At 38.4% G+C, this 18,498-nt stretch overlaps 1 protein-coding gene across 4 annotated transcripts in view; it reads left to right on the top strand.

Annotated features, from left to right (window-relative positions):
• The window catches only part of LOC114242736 (xibalbin-1), a 481,172-nt gene that overhangs the window by 409,927 nt on the left and 52,747 nt on the right, over positions 1–18,498 (top strand). For 2 of the 4 annotated variants that reach the window (XM_089740051.1, XM_089740049.1), the window contains exon 1: positions 14,997–15,131. The exons of 1 other annotated variant lie outside the window; for it this stretch is intronic. The gene's annotated coding sequence lies outside the window, so the exon portion shown is untranslated. Of the gene's footprint in view, positions 1–14,996; positions 15,132–15,220; positions 15,245–18,498 lie in introns of those variants that run through there. One more of the 4 variants, XM_089740052.1, reaches the window with a different exon arrangement.

Genomic DNA, 18,498 nt, shown 5'->3' with positions numbered 1-18,498 from the left:
AGCCGTTGTAACTATACTGAGATCTTAGAACTTATATCTCAGGGTGGATGGCGCATTTACGTTGTAGTTGTTTGGGGGTTGATTGCTTCCCGCTTCCGTAGGTTTAACCCGCGATTCCCTACAAGTGACCCCTGGGTGGTGCAAAACGGGAGCCAAATACGTAAGCGGTACCTTGTTCGGGGTGAATCTTGATGATACCTGGAACATGCGGAGCAGATGTGCGTGCGAGCTCGCGGGACGTGATTGTTTGACGGGGGTATAGGGAGACCCAGTGAAACGGTGTTCGCCGCCGCCCGCCGGTCAGTTGGGGACCTGAACCCGGGTGTCACTACTCAACTCCGCCCCGGGAAGCTGTCCCGCCAACCGGTGTAAAATCCTGTCGTGCGGTCGTCGTGCCGGAGTCGGAGACCGGAGTGGATCCCGGCGATCGCACGCAGGGTGGACTGGGGGCCCTTACACTTGCGTCAGTCTCTCACGCAGCCCGTGGTCGAGCACGTACTGTGTTCTGCGCTTTATTCAGGTGTTGTCATGATTTCGCCTCGAACTTCCTACCCCACCTAATCCCACTCTCCAAAAAAACTATGACAGTTCGAAAAAGAAAAGGGTTTTGTCGGCGATTCCCCATTCCACATTTAATGTGGATTTCAGCAATGTAAGGGGTCTACATAGCAATCTCGACGCCGTACACCACCATCTTGAGACGGCGCAGCCTGCCCTACTTTTTCTGACGGAGACGCAGATATCTGCTCCGGATGATACTTCGTACCTTGAATACCCCGGCTACGTATTGGAGCACAACTTCCTGCGTAAAGCCGGGGTGTGTGTATTCGTCCGGGCTGATGTCTGTTGTCGCCGTCTACGAGGCCTCGAACAACGGGACCTGTCCCTCTTGTGGCTACGCGTAGATCACGGGGGTTGTACCCGAGTCTACGCGTGCCTGTACAGGTCCCACAACAGTGATGCAGGTTCAGCTCTGATAGAGCATGTGCAAGAGGGGACTAACCGCGTGCTTGAGCAGTACCCATCTGTGGAGGTAGTGGTTCTTGGAGACTTTAACGCTCACTACCAAGAGTGGTTGGGGTCCAGAACCACTGACCTCCCGGGTCGGGCTGCCTACGATTTCGCCCTGGCCTACGGCTTCTCCCAGCTGGTGACACAGCCCACCCGTGTCCCAGATATTGAGGGGCACGAGCCTTCTCTGTTGGACCTTCTACTGACCACCGATCCAGCCGGATACAGTGTGGTGGTCGACGCTCCGCTTGGATCGTCTGATCACTGCCTTATCCGTGCTGCCACACCACTCTCTCGTCCTAGTCGTCGAACGACGACCGGGTATCGAAGAGTTTGGCAGTATATGTCAGCAGATTGGGATGGATTGCGTGAATTTTACGCATCCTACCCATGGGGGCGGTTCTGCTTTTCTTCTGTTGATCCTGACGTCTGTGCGGACCGTCTTAAAGACGTGGTGCTCCAGGGGATGGAATTGTTTATTCCCTCCTCTAAAGTGCCCGTTGGGGGTCGCAGCAGACCCTGGTATAACAATGCCAGCAGGGACGCTGCACACCTCAAGCGGTCCGCATATGTGGCATGGAATGATGCCAGGAGACGTTGGGATCCTAACATCTCAGAGGAAAGGCGGAAATATAACGCCGCTTCCAGGTCCTACAAGAAGGTTATTGCCAGGGCGAAATCGGAGCACGTTGCTAGAATTGGCGAGCGACTGAAGAGCTATCCCTCTGGGAGCCGTGCTTTTTGGTCGCTCGCCAAAGCTGCAGAAGGAAACTTTTGCAGGTCTAGTCTCCCACCACTTCGCAAGTCCGATGACAGTCTGGCCCATAGTGCGAAAGAGAAGGCTGACCTTCTGGTCAAACTCTTCGCCTCGAACTCGACTGTAGACGACGGGGGTGTCACACCACCGAACATCCCCCGGTGTGATAGCTCCCTGCCGGAGATCTGCTTCACACAGTGTGCAGTCAGGCGGGAGCTCCGACTCCTAGACGTCCATAAGTCGAGTGGGCCGGACGGCATCCCTGCAGTGGTTCTGAAAAGGTGCGCCCCTAAGCTGACGCCTGCGTGAGACAAGGCACCCTCTAGCAGTACCCGCACAAAATAACATAAGCCAGCCAACACAGGCAGGGAAAACAATCTCGCTATACTGGGTGAAGGCCCATGTGGGGATAGCAGGAAACGAGAGGGCGGATGAGCTCGCGAAATACGCCGCGCTACACTTGAAAACTAAACCAGTGTACGATCAATGCCCGGTCTCATTCATGAAGAGACAAATCCGAGAGGACACTCTCCATGAATGGAATCGGAGGTACACGGAGGGACCCACCGCATCCGGTACAAAAATATTTCTGCCCGACGTCTATATAGCCCAGAAATTTATAAAGTCAGAGAGCATAAACATGCACCTCACGCAAGTACTCACTGGGCACGGCGGGTTCTCGGAGTACTTGAATCGCTTCCGGTGCAAAGAGAGCCCGTCGTGTATTTGCGACCCGGACGTGGCGGAAACAGTCGTCCACTTAATTGTGGAGTGTCCGGTGCATTGTAGTGATCGACTTGAAATTGAACAAAGAATTGGAATCAAAATAGAAATTACAAAACTAAGTCAATTAATCTGTGAAAAAGAAACTAAACAAGACTTCATAAAATATTGTACCAAAATAATACAAAAAGTAAACTTTAGAAACAAATAAATTGTATATAAAAGGATATTTTGAAATATGCGGATATATACAATACTAAAATTAATACATACACAAAATCATCGAATCACTACAATGCCAAAGCAAATTCCTCGTATTCCTCGTAGCGACCTCTAGTTTTAAAATAGAAAAAGAAATGTTGTAAGAAAAATGGAAATATTAAAAAAATGTAATTTTAATGTAATAATAGGCATATAAGTAAAATATAAGGGAATTAAAGTATAAGTATAAGAAGGGAACAGAAACGAATATTATATAATTATGGAAAACGAAGCAAAATAGCCTAAAAAATGTCCCTGACAATTACTCGTCAGGGGAACGCGCAATATATTAAAAAAAAAAAAAAAAAAAAAGCTGACGCCTGCGCTAAAGCGTTTGTATCGTCTTTCTTATTGCGCTAACAGGGTTCCGTCTTCATGGAAGACCGCCCACGTCCACCCTATCCCCAAGAAGGGTAACCGGTCGGACCCATCGAGCTATAGGCCTATCGCGATAACTTCCTTGCTTTCCAAGGTGATGGAGCGAATAATAAATATACAACACCTGAAGTATCTTGAGGATCGCCAGCTGATCAGTGACCGACAGTACGGCTTCCGTCACGGTCGCTCAGCTGGCGATCTTCTTGTATACCTTACTCACAGGTGGGCTGAAGCCTTGGAGAGCAAGGGCGAGGCTCTTGCTGTGAGCCTTGATATCGCGAAGGCCTTCGACAGGGTCTGGCATAGGGCACTTCTGTCGAAGCTACCATCTTACGGAATCCCCGAGAGTCTCTGCAAGTGGATCGCTAGCTTTTTGGATGGGCGGAGCATCACGGTCGTTGTAGACGGTGACTGTTCCGATACCATGACCATTAACGCTGGCGTTCCACAAGGTTCGGTGCTCTCCCCCACGCTTTTCATCCTGTATATCAATGACATGCTGTCTATTGATGGCATGCATTGCTATGCAGATGACAGCACGGGGGATGCGCGATATATCGGCCATCAGAGTCTCTCTCGGAGCGTGGTGCAAGAGAGACGATCAAAACTTGTGTCTGAAGTGGAGAACTCTCTGGGGCGGGTCTCCAAATGGGGTGAATTGAACTTGGTTCAATTCAACCCGTTAAAAACACAAGTTTGCGCGTTCACTGCCAAGAAGGACCCCTTTGTCATGGCGCCGCAATTCCAAGGAGTATCCCTGCAACCTTCCAAGAGTATCGGGATACTTGGGGTCGACATTTCGAGCGACGTCCAGTTTCGGAGTCATTTGGAAGGCAAAGCCAAGTTGGCGTCCAAAATGCTGGGAGTCCTCAACAGAGCGAAGCGGTACTTCACGCCTGGACAAAGGCTTTTGCTTTATAAAGCACAAGTCCGGCCTCGCGTGGAGTACTGCTCCCATCTCTGGGCCGGGGCTCCCAAATACCAGCTTCTTCCATTTGACTTCCTACAGAAGAGGGCCGTTCGGATTGTCGATAATCCCATTCTCTCGGATCGTTTGGAACCTCTGGGTCTGCGGAGGGACTTCGGTTCCCTCTGTATTTTGTACCGTATGTTCTATGGGGAGTGCTCTGAGGAATTATTCGAGATGATACCGGCATGTCGTTTTTACCACCGCACCGCCCGCCGCCGGAGTAGAGTTCATCCATACTACCTGGAGCCACTGCGGTCATCCACAGTGCGTTTCCAGAGATCTTTTTTGCCACGTACCATCCGGCTATGGAATGAGCTCCCCTCCACGGTGTTTCCCGAGCGCTATGACATGTCCTTCTTCAAACGAGGCTTATGGAGAGTATTAAGTGGTAGGCAGCGGCTTGGCTCTGCCCCTGGCATTGCTAAAGTCCATGAGCGACGGTAACCACTCACCATCAGGTGGGCCGTATGCTCGTCTGCCTACAAGGGCAATAAAATAAAAAAAAAAAAAAGATGTCTATGGGCTCCAGTAACCACTTAACACCAGGTGGGCTGTGAGATCGTCCACCTATCTAAGCAAAAAAAAAAGATATGCGTTCTAAGGTTTCAGTATAGTACAACGACTGCCCCAAACATTAAACCGAAACGCATTACTGCTTCACGGCAGGAATAGGCAGGGTGGCGGTACCTACCGGTGCGGACTCACGAGACGTCCTATCATCACTAATATTCTATCCAAAAATGAAAAGTGATTGCTATTATTTCACATTTATTTATGCATGCATATTTACTTCCTATAGTTTTTTATTAATTATTGCTTCAATTGATGGACGAGGTCATGGCCGACATGCTGCTTAGTGATTACCGGAGCCCATAGACATCAACATCGTAAATACGCTTCTCATTTTCAGACATGAGTACTAAGTCTTAGTTTTACAGCACAACCCTTCAAACCGAAACGCATTACTGCTTTGCGGCAGAATTTTTTCGCGGGCTTACCAGTCTTACTCACGCTGCCTCTTGGTGTTAACGTTTAGTTGATGAAGTATCGAGATATCACAACTCGAAAGCCAATTCGTCAATGTTCGGACATCCAGGAAACCATTTTTATTATTAACAAATATAAAAACAAGGTGCAGATCAATCAGTCCAGTTTTGCAGGAGAAATTTGTCGAATGCGAAACGTTCTTCCGGATTGAATTGGATGAAAGCCAACGGCTTCTTGGTTGGCGGTTGGCGATATATCCAGGCAGTATACACTATTGTAAAAGGGTTTATGAAGTCGTGGCCAAAAAGATAAGATGCCCGGTGCATTGCGGTGTACTGTAAAAGCTAAGATTTAGAACTCATGTCTCAAGTGGGTGGTGGCATTATCGTGGTTGTATTCTGTGTGTACTGGTGACCATTTAGCACCAAATGGGCCCTTGTCCATCCAGCTTGTCCATCCATCTAAGCATTAAAACAAAAATCCCGATATCGATAGTATCTAGTGCGTCAATAAAAGCAAACTCGTGGAGTTATACAAATTGCCAAGCAATTCGATTTCGGTCACATTATGAATGAAATAAGTACATTAAGGCTATTAAATTATTTCGTATTCCACTTCATAATACATCGCAATACGAACATAGTGTTTATGGTTTGTGTCTGATGTTATCAATGTACGGCATTCTGAATAAAGTGGATCAGATTTTATAAAATAACTTGTCTAATAGAAAATAATAATCGTTATAAATAAATAAAACAACCGCACGTTGTGGCGAGACTTGGGGGAGGCCTATGTCTAGCAGTGGAGGTCTCTGGGCGGATAGAAAAAAAAAGATAGAGAACATATCAACGATTAAGAAATTGGTTGTTAAAAAATGTCATAGCGAAGTTTAAGAAAAAAATCTGAGCGAAACAGACAACTTTACATATAGAGAGAAGAGATAGTATGCATTATTTTGATGTCACTCCCTAGTTTCTGTTTTTAGATAAACTCTAACAAATCCTATTTCATTTTTATATGTATAAGCTAGCTGCTATTATTTAGACGGAACTTAAAACATAAGTTGAAATCCAACAAAAGATCAATAAACTATTTAGAAACTGTCGGGAGACTGATGGATGTCTTCCGAAACTTTATCTAAAAGCATAAACTTTAGATGGAAAAGTTTGTCGTGATCTTGAAAATAATTTTCAATCCTGAAACGAGATGGTGCGTCAAAACGCCTGTTCTTTTTTTTCATTATAATATGTTCGGGTTACGTGTGTATATGTATCTTGCTACGTTACAAATTGTTCATTATTACTGATATCCATTGATGATCCGAGAAAGAGTTAAGGTTGTATAGCCATTGGGATATTATTTCGTTTATGTAATTCATTAAGTTGAGCTTAGTTAAAACAATAGCTTAGAACACTACGTTGTCATTTAAATTTGTAATGCAGGAACAATGAAACAGGTTGCATTTTCATGGGACAAAATGTTGATGCATTGAATTTTGGTAAGTGAATCGGTTTGTATGTAAAATGACGAATCAATGAAAATCTTGTTTTATTTTTTATAACCGAAACATATATCCGACGTTGGCCCAGTCATTTTAAAAATACCGTGATAAAAAGTGTCCTAAAAAATTATTTCGCTTTATGCGAAATTTCTCCCAAATCCACTTAAAAAAAATATTTTCAAATTATTGATACCTTATAAAATTATTTCAAACGAAGATGAATATTCTATGAAATCTAGTTATTAAGGAAATCTAAAGGATTTTTAGGTTTTTCAATGAAAATATGTGCTGTAATTAACGAACTTTTGGCTTAAAATATACGGTTTGGAAATATTAATCTTATTATAATAAGATACAGTTTATTTTCAGTTATATGTTTCCAAACACCTCACTGCTTCAGGTAAATGGCCGAAACCCCAAATGTATTATGTAGTTTTAGCTATATCAAAAATATTGTGTTTACTCTTACTAAAAAATAACAGTGGATTAATATTTAAGATTACAGTTAATATTTAAGATATTAAGAGAATAAAAATAAGTTTGTCCTATGATCTGCTGCAGCTTAATGAACTGCTTTTTCTATTTCGTTTTTTTTCATAATCAACAAAAAAGTGGATACATCTCTTTCTTTTAATTATATCTAAGTAAACCTAAGATTGTATCAGATATTCCGATGCTAAAATATTTTTTATCAATAATGACGGTATTTGTAAATTGAGAAGACACAAAAATGAGTAAACTTCATTATGTACGACGTTATTTTTAGGCGTTTGCTATGATATAAAAAATCAACGTACTTTGATTTTACATATTCGTGAAAATCGTATTTATTTTCTAATAATTTCTAATACTTTCTTCAAAAGACACGTGAGCAAATTCACGTGCGTTCAAAACGATTTGGATATGAAATAAAGTTCAAGCTTTGTATCGAATGTTGAAAGGATTGGAGCGCTCATTATTATGTTGTGTTTTGGTATTCGATCGAGAATTTCTTTTCTGCTTTAGTGTGATTTAACGGTCCTAGCATTGCTAGTAATGCTCGTACCAATTTAGACAAATGTCTAGTCACTAAATTCCATAATAATTAACCTTTTCTTATTTGTTACGTTTGGTTTTCTTGTGAAAGCGAAAGGTGGAGATTGATTGTTTTTATTGGTAAGTAAAATTCATCAATAGCTTTAAGCAAAAGGAGAAGAAAATCTGCCAACACACCGAGGACGAAAAGCTAATGAGCTATTTTATCTTTGCCTTCTTATGTGTTGATTTTGGAAAAATTTAATTTATTTTATAGTAATTTGAGATTATTGTATTGAAAATTATAAAGCGATTGATTGATGACCTCATGAATTTCGCGGGAGCTCACTAGATGGAGTAGCACTGAATCGATGGTTATGGTAAACCTCGAATTAATGCAGCCTTTCAAATGTCAAATGGTACCGGTAGTTACCAGAACTCACCGCAAGACGTCGATGTCTCGATTATATTACACCAAATCTGACGCATTAGATCCGAGACCCAACCTAGAAAAAATTGTACCTCTTATCTTATACATTAGACGACGATTTGCACACGAAACAATGTGTACGTGATCTATAAAGCCGTAATTGTGTTTCGGAGGCTCGTGTAAATGCTGAAAAAGGGAAGATGAGGAAAACGCTCGGGACCGAACAACAAAGAAATTGAACACAAAATATGTTAAGAGCTAAAGGGTGACAGGAAACGCCACCAGGAATCCAATAAAAGAATTTAAAAGACGCGTAGTCACGCCGTCAAGATCCACCCTTGTTTAGGTATGCGAACAAATACAATTTCGCCTCCGTAAATAATAAAGCAAAGAGCATGCAAGGACACTAAATTTTTTGATGTTAGTATTTTTATGGTCTTTTTTTGGTACTTAAAAGTAATTGGTGTTTAAAAACATCTAAATTGTATTTAATTTGTTTTATTTGACGTTATCAATGTACGATCTGTGAATAAGGTAGATTAGATTTTAGATTTAAGTGTCGTCTTAAATGAATGATAGAGAACATATTAACGATCAAGGAATTGTGATAATTGGTTCTTAAAATCTTACACAATGCTTAAGCAAAACTCTAATGGAAACAGATATACATATTTACACCAGGACGAAAGATGTTCTTGATGATTTTTGTTCAGTGATGAAATATTTTTATATCAAAATTTACTTGTATTGAGGTGAAGGATAGAAGGGTAAGTACTACCATACTGCCTGTTCCGGTCACGAATAGTCAGGCGTTTCAGTTTAAAGAGTGTGTCGCCGTTACACAAATAACTGAAACTTAATTTTTTGGTCTTAAGGTGGGTTGGGATATTCCCGCTGTGATTTATAAAGGCTTCGGTAGCCACGCAATGATAGGGCCGTGAACGGGCCGTGAACCTTTGCAAAAAAATCTAGGCAAAACATAGTAACAACCTAACGGATAAAAGATTGTCGTTTTTGTTGTAGTCCTAGGGTACCCCGCTGGTACACAGGGCCTTCACAAGTTGACTCCACTTAGCCCTGACTTGCTCTTGCTCCTTGATATCACTCTACGGCAAAAGATTATTGTTTTTAAATCGCGAAATTAATACACTTTAACACTGCTCCATTCGTTCGATGTTGTGTGACGTCAAGCGTTCGCAACCACTTACTACCCAAAAATTAAATTTTAAGCTAAGCAATTTTCTGTGAAAGACGCGAAGATGATGTCCACAAATATGTAGTTGCTGTTATTGAATTTTTGAAACGGTATCAGATATTTAAATTTGAAGCTATAAAACATTACACTTTGAAACAGTACTTGAAAATACAGTAATTTAATATACATCAGGTTCAAGTGGCTTTAGTATTTATTCACAATATAGATTTTTTTTATAATACATCGACTTTTCAGAAGCGTTATTGTATTCAAAGTGTATCTGCGAGATTTTATCTATATCTATACTAATATTATAAAGAGGAAAGATTTGTTTGTTTGTTTGTTTCGAATAGGCTCCGAAACTACTGGACCGATTTGAAAAATTATTTTTCCATTAGAAGCCGACATTATCCCTGATGAACATAGGCTACTTTTTTTTTTTTTTTTTTATTTTTTTTTTGTTTTCATGTGTGTTTTTATGTTTCCGAAGCGAAGCGAGGGCGGGTCGCTATCTAATATATATTCGAATAGGGCAAACTTATTTCATGCTCTCGACATTCAATTTAGTTTGATGAATGGAATTTCTATTGGAAAATTCTAAAGTTGTCTGACGTTTTTTTATAACTGTAAAGGAAGTGATTGAATATTATAATTACTTACATAAAATGGTCTGTGGTCAGACTACAGTTTCTGTGGTCAAATAGTTCTGTTAGCATCGACGACTGGCGAAAACTCAAGAAAACCTGTTATTTATGTGTGTAATTGTGTATGTATATAGTCTGATATATTATGTATTAGTGTTTTTATTTATTATTGTTACTATTATTGTTATTGTGTACAGTATCAATAAGTAAATTGATTAGATTGTACTTTTCTACCCACCTATGCTCACCTAAAGCTCACCTTTTTTAAGAACGGTTAGCTGGTAGATAACTCAATTGTTGAGTTAAGCTCGCCATTTTTATAACTTTTCGTAATTATTATATTGTTTTAACTGTGTGTGTACAATAAAGAATAATAATTAAAAAAAAAAACACTTTCAATATACTTACACTATTTAGAAAATTAGGTAGTTCTCTAACTGAAGTTCTGTAGTTAATAGAAACAAAAATAGTCCAGACAGACAAATCAGTCCAAATTGATTTTCAATTTGTTCGATCCGCTTTCGTAATGGCGGGTGATAATCGATTGCAAAATTACCCCGAATCGAAGATTGAATTACTTCGTAAACAAACCACTAGTTGTGAATAACTGGGTCAAACAGTTGCTTCTTCGATTACTTTTCACACCGTCAAGACTGAGTACATATGTCATTATGATGGAAGATTATCAGGCTGTCATATGCTAGGATAGTATTACAATAGTATTACTGGTGGTAGGACCTCTTGTGAGTCCGCGCGAGTGGGTACCACCACCCTGCCTGTTTCTGCCGTGAAGCAGTAATGCGTTTCGGTTTGAAGGGTGGGGCAGCCGTTGTAACTATACTTGAGGCCTTAGAACTTATATCTCAAGGTGGGTGGCGCATTTACGTTGCGGATGTCTATGGGCTCCAGTAACCACTTAAGACCAGGTGGGCTGTGAGCTCGTCCACCCATCTAAGCAATAAAAATAATAATAATAATAATAGTTAATGTTTCAAGCAAAATTTTTAAAGGTTAATACGAGAGCCAAACATAGGCATTATGAGCACACCTAAGCATTAAGCCCCAGAAGTATCCTTCACTTATAATCACAAAATTACTCATGATCTGGCCATCTTTGATCTGCAATCGTGCCATTTTTCCAAATTTGAAAATGTCCGACAATCTTTTGTGATTGAAGACTTACCATTGTTTTTACTGAATTAAGAATAAGTTAAATTGGAGTCTGCCGATGACATTTTCATTACACGATACAAATAGACTAGCGTCGGTCGGGTCTGACCTACATACATTCGGACTGTTTCTAATTTCGTTACAGCCGTCAAGCCGTTCAGTGACAAAGCCTATTCTAAATTTAAACCGTAAGATAGTTATTTTAGAGGCTATTCTACAGTGAATCAAAAATTTTACATACTTCTTAATTAAAGTTAGCTGTATATCTATACATCTGTACATATAAATAAAACTGGAGTGTCTGTTTGTAATATTGAAATAGCCGCTTTTTACTACATGCATATGAATATATATACGGTACATACACCAAAATGTCATTTTTTACAATTTTTGTCTGTCTGTCTGTTTGTTCCGGCTAATCTCTAGAACGGCTGGACCGATTTTGACGAGACTTTCACTGATAGGTAGCTTGTAATATAAGGAGTAACTTAGGCTACTTTTTTTAGACTAGCTTTGCCCCGCGGCGTCACCCGCGGTACGACAGTAACCGCGGGTAGCATCATGGGACTCAGCTATTCAATAATAAAATTTAATGTTTCCGAAGCGAAGCGAGGGCGGGTCGCTAGTATGAAATATCTTCCATAATTTTCGTAAATGTTCACAAGTTTTAAGTCTTACTTTGTGTTATTATAACGACCCTCCTATTCCTTAAATTGGAATGTATGTTTGTATGTTTTGGCAGTAATAGGGTGATGGTAGAATGCCGTATGCGCTATCACCACTAAAATGTTTTTATTTTTTAACTCAGTTGTATTTGATAACCACTTACACCTTTAAAGCATGACAGCTTCGCGAATGAAAGAATACCCTCATTCCATCTCACCATCAGTTCCACAGCAACAGCTAAGAGCTAGGAAGTTCAACGCTTGACCGTGTAACTAGCTATTTTACTGGTGGTAGGACGTCTTGTGACACCGTACGGTTAGGTACTACCACCCTGGCTATTTTTACCGTGAAGCAGTAATGCGTTTCGGTTTGAATAGTGAGGCAGCCGTTGTACTGTAAATTGGAACTTAGAACTCATTTCTCAATATGGGCGGTGGCATTAGCGTGGCTGTAGTCTATGGGCTCTGGGATCGTTTAACATCAGGTGGGCCGTGGGCTCGTCCAATCAACTTAGCAGTAAAAAAATAATTAATTACAAATAGAGCAGCGTCTTATAATATTTCATAAAAAAACTGTAATGTTAGATTATTCTTATTGTTTTTCCAAAGACGATATTTATCTTAAGTGTGCGGAAATACATTGGAAAAAACAATGCACAAAAAATCTATGAAGGGATAACATTATCCGAGTTCATTGAATCGAGAGGGTGCATATAGATGTCGGGATTATTTTGTTCAGCGAATTATTTTTGTGCGAAGTGCTTGAGTTATTATTCAAATAATACAGATATGAAGAAAGAAAGTTTATTTTGCAGCAGCCAATAAACAAAATTAAACAAAGAGAAACGTTTATTCATTCTAGCAGACAAATTACAATGCTAACTACGAATTATGAATCTATTACATTGTATTGTTCAAATAAGTTTTAAGTAACAAAAAACCCGTTAAATTGTGGGGTGTGTAATGTAGACAGCCGTGAAAGCATAAACAATTCAGTATAAATATAATATAATGATATGAAATACTTCAGAATGAATAGACAATAAAATACTTAATTGCGTTTTCTATGATATAATAAGGAAACAACATTTAAAGCTCTTTATCTTTTTTAAAACTAAATAATAATTTAAACAGTATTACTATACTGTACAAAACTGAACTCTCTTTCCGTTCAATGACCGACAGGTGAGTGATTCTGTCTAAGAAAAATCTTTCTGAAAACTAAAGAGTTTTAAGGGTTTTAAGTGATAACAGTTTTTATCTTTAGTTTTTATCTTTACGTATATACTTAAAAAAAGGATAGTATTTGTCAGCGTTACGCCATGATTTTCAAACACTACAATGAAAATGCAATACAATTCTATAAAACTTTAACATTACTTGTTTATTACAAAAAGCCACGTCTTAGTTTTTACACAATTAGCTATTTGTGTTGGTTATAGCAACTACAATTTCTTTTACACAAACAAATGTAATTACCGCGAAACAATTCACAAAATATGGCTTACATTCACAACACATATTTTAGTGATTTTTACATGACTCTGACATTAATTTATTTTCATTAATTGCTTTTAACTAATATAAACTAACATTGCTATTACCCAGCCTAATAAAAGATGGCGCCAACAACACGATTTGCTTAACAATTACAATACTTAATAAAATTATTACTGTTAATTATAATATAATTAATTATAAATATTTATGCTTTATTAATATTTAATTATTTATACAGACATTTGTATTTTTAAACCATAATATGAACATTAAACATATTCTGAACATCAAAACAGTGTCTGCTAAATATTAAATATGGTAGAATAACAGTTTCATCTTGCTAATAATAAATAAATAATAACATAAAATAAACTAAACTATATATCTTGTTAATTGTTGCCAAATAGTGGCGTTTGCGCCCATATATACTTATTATCTCTTTATAGGCAAACGAGAATACGGCTCACCTGGTACACAATTGTTATCGACGTTTGTGGATGTCAGTAATGCCAGGTGTATACCCAAGCTAATGCCCACCGAAATAAAATGAAAAAAAGGGTGCTGTACTTATGTACGCCCGTAAGAAGTTATACTTTATTTTTATTAAATTTATTTCTTTTTTTATTATTTAAATTTTAATCAATTTGAAAAAAAAACGATTAAACAACATCCTCAATCACGCATATTGGACATCCCTTTTCTTGACATCGTATAAATTCGGTAATTCTCGGTACGGTTCGGAAAGTTCACCTGCGGCTATATTCAGACTCGCCAAGTTACGTCTGTCGTATTGTAATGAGCGATTTAGTTAAGTTTGTGTCACGGTGCGCGCGCATCGTAAAATTTCACTCTCATCAATTTTTCATAACGCGCCTAAAGAAGTATAACTTCAAAATGAAAAACCATTCTTGCTAGAAATTTTATATAGATTACTTAGCACTTCAGGGAACTATTTTGACCGTGACAGTGCATATTTAACATTTAGAGATAGTTACCGCAGAACAAGGCCGGATTTAACTGGTCATTTACAAATATAATCACCCTGTAGCTGTAGGAAAAAGCTCTTGTTTTGATTATTTATTGCCCAAAAGAGTACATCTGTATTCCCTATATTATTCTCTATATATGTGCCTATATTCCTGGTGAATGCTAGAGCAGGAGAAACATTTCTGTTTTACTAAGAAGGAATTTTCACTGTACTTATTGTTCTCCTTGTCTCTAACTAACGTTTTTCATTGCTATTTATACGACTCAAAATAATTATAAAACATCAGAGTTTCAGTTGAAAGTCAGTTACAAAAAAAAAACGGAAACGTAACAGCAAGTCGGTAATATAATAGACCTTTATAGCATGAAGCCGTATTTTCAGACTGGTTCGGACGACATTTCAAAATGAATTACATAGTAGCTTTCTATTTCTGTAAAATATTGCCCACGTACATTCTATTGTGAAGCTTATAGATCTGATAAACAATTAGCTGCAATGATGACGTCAAATTAATTGAAGATTCACGTGTAGCCCATGTACGAATGTGGGTGTGACATAGAGATATTAAAACTGAAAATCTATTTATGTGATAAAAAAATTATAATAAATTTAAATAGCGTTATATTACGATTTTTTAGTCAACCAGTTTTAAATTTTGAGAAAAACATGACCAAAGTTCCTAATAAACGAAGTTTTCTTTTCCAAGTTGAAGCCGTTTTTTTTTTTGATTAAGGTATATCATAGTGATTTTCCATAAAGAGAAATAATTTGCCTAGCGAACAGCTCTATGAATATCCGCCCACTGCTTTTGAGTTCGGGGTTGAGACTGGCTGTATAAGGGCAGCCGCGTCATTCGTAGCCTCACTTGTGCTTCAGCTCGCCACCCGATCACACGGGCAGGCGTTGCGACACAACTTACAACCCAACGACCGCGCGTGTACGTATTAAACAACTTAACATTATATTTTCAAAATTTTAAATGTAATAAATTGATTTAATATAGCTCCCTAATAGATTTTTGGTGTGTGTTTGTTTGTAGGCGATATTCCGGTAAGTCACTATTCATTTTTTTGTTATGTGTGTAATTTGTCTCGGTCTTGTAAAACTTGGTAATGGGCGAGGTTGGAACTCTGCCATTGTTGTTTTTCCATTTGGGAACAATTAAAAACGAATATTTCGATCCTCATTTAAAAAAGGAATTACTTGTTTATAAATAACGAAATCGCGTTCCGTCGATTTTATTCTTTTTCAACACCCATTGGTCGCCGATTTCTAATATTAAAATTAAAATTGAAATTTGGAATTTCGAGGCCTTACGCTTTTTTTTCATGTTTTAATATGAAAATGTATTTTTTTTAGTACAGCTAACATAAACCCTTATTACAATATTGTAATACATTTTTCATTGATGCCAGCAGGAAACTTCGAGAATTGTTTACGCTGTTTTCACCATTTTATATCCATGTTCGTAGAGTTGAAAAACAAAGCAATAAATTATCTTTACAGCACGCCGTAAGCTTAATGGAATTCCAGCGGTGTTCGTTAACATGTGACATTCAGAATTACAAAGTAGTTTATCGCCTACGTACAATATCGATTGTGTTTTACAAATTGTCAACAAAGCCGTAAGAGGATTTACTAACATAATTAAAGTGACTTAGAAAGCACACTTCTAGAGCTTCGCGTATTCTTGAATTTATCTAATGAAAAAATTCAAATAGCTTTTTTGTCTTAGTAACATCAAAGTGAACCCACTGAATTACTAATGCCGGTACTAATCCACTTATCCATCCACTTTATTGGCTACGTAAGCTACGTCGCTACGTCGTAACCCTCTACGACTATCTACGAGGTAGCGTGACGACAACGACATATAAAATTCGGTGAAGTGCCTACGACCAAACGTAGAAGAGGTTTCGTAATACAAACCATGCCGTCTTGTTGGTAAAAGAATGAATTAGCTACTATATTCTATGTAGACCGACGGAACACACAGCTCTTGTGAATATACGGGAATCCTTGAACACAAAAATATATGAGTGAAATCGCGGCCCACCGGCTGAGTTAGAACGCCGCCACGCATTTTGCAACACGATCTGGATGTTTAATTTTTATCTCAGAATTGCCTACCCACACTCCAAACAAAAATAAACACATCATCTAGGACGAGCTCTAGAAAATAAAATCAAAATTAAAAAAAAAACCTTAGTACTCATATCTCAAGGTAAATTGCGCCATTTAAGTTGTAGATGTCTATGGGCTTAGGTAACAATTAGGCAATAAATAAAAGACAAGATGAGTCTACCTAGATATACAGAACCACTAAACACTCTACGACTAGTAAATACGCATATTTTTTTATGTGCTCCTTCTTATTGTACGATTTCCTTTCTTCATCATGACTAACCTCTGAATAATATGAGGGATTCCAAATAGATGTCCTGCCCTAAATCAATTAGGATTTTTCTTGGTATAATTTACTGTGAAGGTGTTGCGTGATCACCATCTGAGTAGGGATGGACTTCATCGAATTTCAAATAAAGTAAATATAATAAGTATATTGTACGTAGACATTTATGTTGAGCGATGCATCGGTGTTCGAATCCCAGGCGGGTACCAATTTTTCTAATGAAATACGTACTCAACAAATGTTCACGATTGACTTCCACGGTGAAGGAATAACATCTATACTATAATAATATTATAAAGAGGAAAGATTTGTTTGTTTGTTTGTTTCGAATAGGCTCCGAAACTACTGGACCGATTTGAAAAATTCTTTTTCCATTAGAAGCCGACATTGTCCCTGATGAACATAGGCTACTTTTTTTAATTTTTTTTTTTTGGTTTCATGAGTGTTTTAATGTTTCCGAAGCGAAGCGAGGGTGGGTCACTAGTCGTGTAATAAAATCAAACCCGCAAAATTATAATTTGCGTAATTACTGGTGATAGGACCTTTTGTGAGTCCGCGCGGGTAGCTACCACCACCTTGCCTATTTCTGCCGTGAAGCAGTAATGCGTTTCGGTTTGAAGACTGGGGCACCTGTTGTAACTATACTGAGACCTTAGAACTTATATCTCAAGGTGTGTGGCGTATTTACGTTGTAGATATCTATGGGCTCCAGTGACCACTTAACACCAGGTGGGCTGTGAGGTCGTCTACCCATCTAAGCAATAAAAAAATAATTAAATGTTAAGAAAGATTTTCCATGAGTTCGCCTCGTTCATATATGTATGAAAGTTCCGGATAACTTAATAATTCTATATGTTCATTCTGCGGAATTCGGATTCTATGTGTGGATTCTCATAAAGCTTCAGTTATTGACGGAAAAAACCGGACACGATCCACAGAGATGCCATAATAATAGAGCCGACTTTTTCAAGATTGAAGCGTAATATTGAATCTATCTTTTGCTATATCGGGTTGTAATGGATTCGTATTTAATTTTCAGGGTCTCTCGATGAAAAAATTAAAAATAATAATAATTTATAGTCAATTAAAAAAAAGATCAAGGCAATTCGTTCTTTTTAGTTTTATTTGTAGAGCAAATAGATATAGCATATCGTAAGACAGAATCAACTTTATATAATAATAATATTGCCTAATACCCCGAACCAGGATCACCGGTTTAAGAATATATTATTAATTACTATTTAGTTGCTCTTATGGCGTACATTATTAAATTTTAATGCATACACACATATTATTATATTCATTTATTACGGGGAATTTAAGGGGCACGTGCCCGTTTTGAAAGTTAGACCTTTCGAGTGCTAGGCAGTCATAATATCGCATGGGATATATTGACGTATCTTTGAAATCTCAATCACTTAACAGTATAAGTGTACTGCGCATTTTTAAACCAACAAGCTTTCAACTATAAAATGTGTCTCATTTGCTTGGCAATATGTTATTCTTTGTAGTTTAATTAAGACCTATTATTTGAGATCGCTTTTGGGTAGACCTATTATTGAATAGGCGGTGTTTTGCGTGGTTTTTGTCAATTTAAAAAACAAATTATATTGCATGATAGTATTTTGGCTGTCTTGTGTCATACGAGAATAGCACAACCTCAAATCATCCAGTGGGCGTCGTAAAAGGCTACTGATTCTCAGAGGAGTGGGCAGCAGCGTTCTTTGAGTACATACTGCTATTTGCAGGTGGGAGAGCGTATTGTAAATCCGCACGAGTAGTTAAGACAATTCTGCTCATTTCTGACGCGAAATACTCATGTGTTCAGGTTCGAACAGTTCGACAGACGTAATGTTTTACAAGGGAGACTTTGATCGCGTGTGACAAGGATGGA

Source organism: Bombyx mandarina, chromosome A1, assembly GCF_030267445.1.
Source record: "Bombyx mandarina strain Sakado chromosome A1, ASM3026744v2".
NCBI classification, from domain to species: Eukaryota; Metazoa; Arthropoda; class Insecta; order Lepidoptera; family Bombycidae; genus Bombyx; species Bombyx mandarina.
This window is presented reverse-complemented; position numbering and strand designations above follow the sequence as displayed.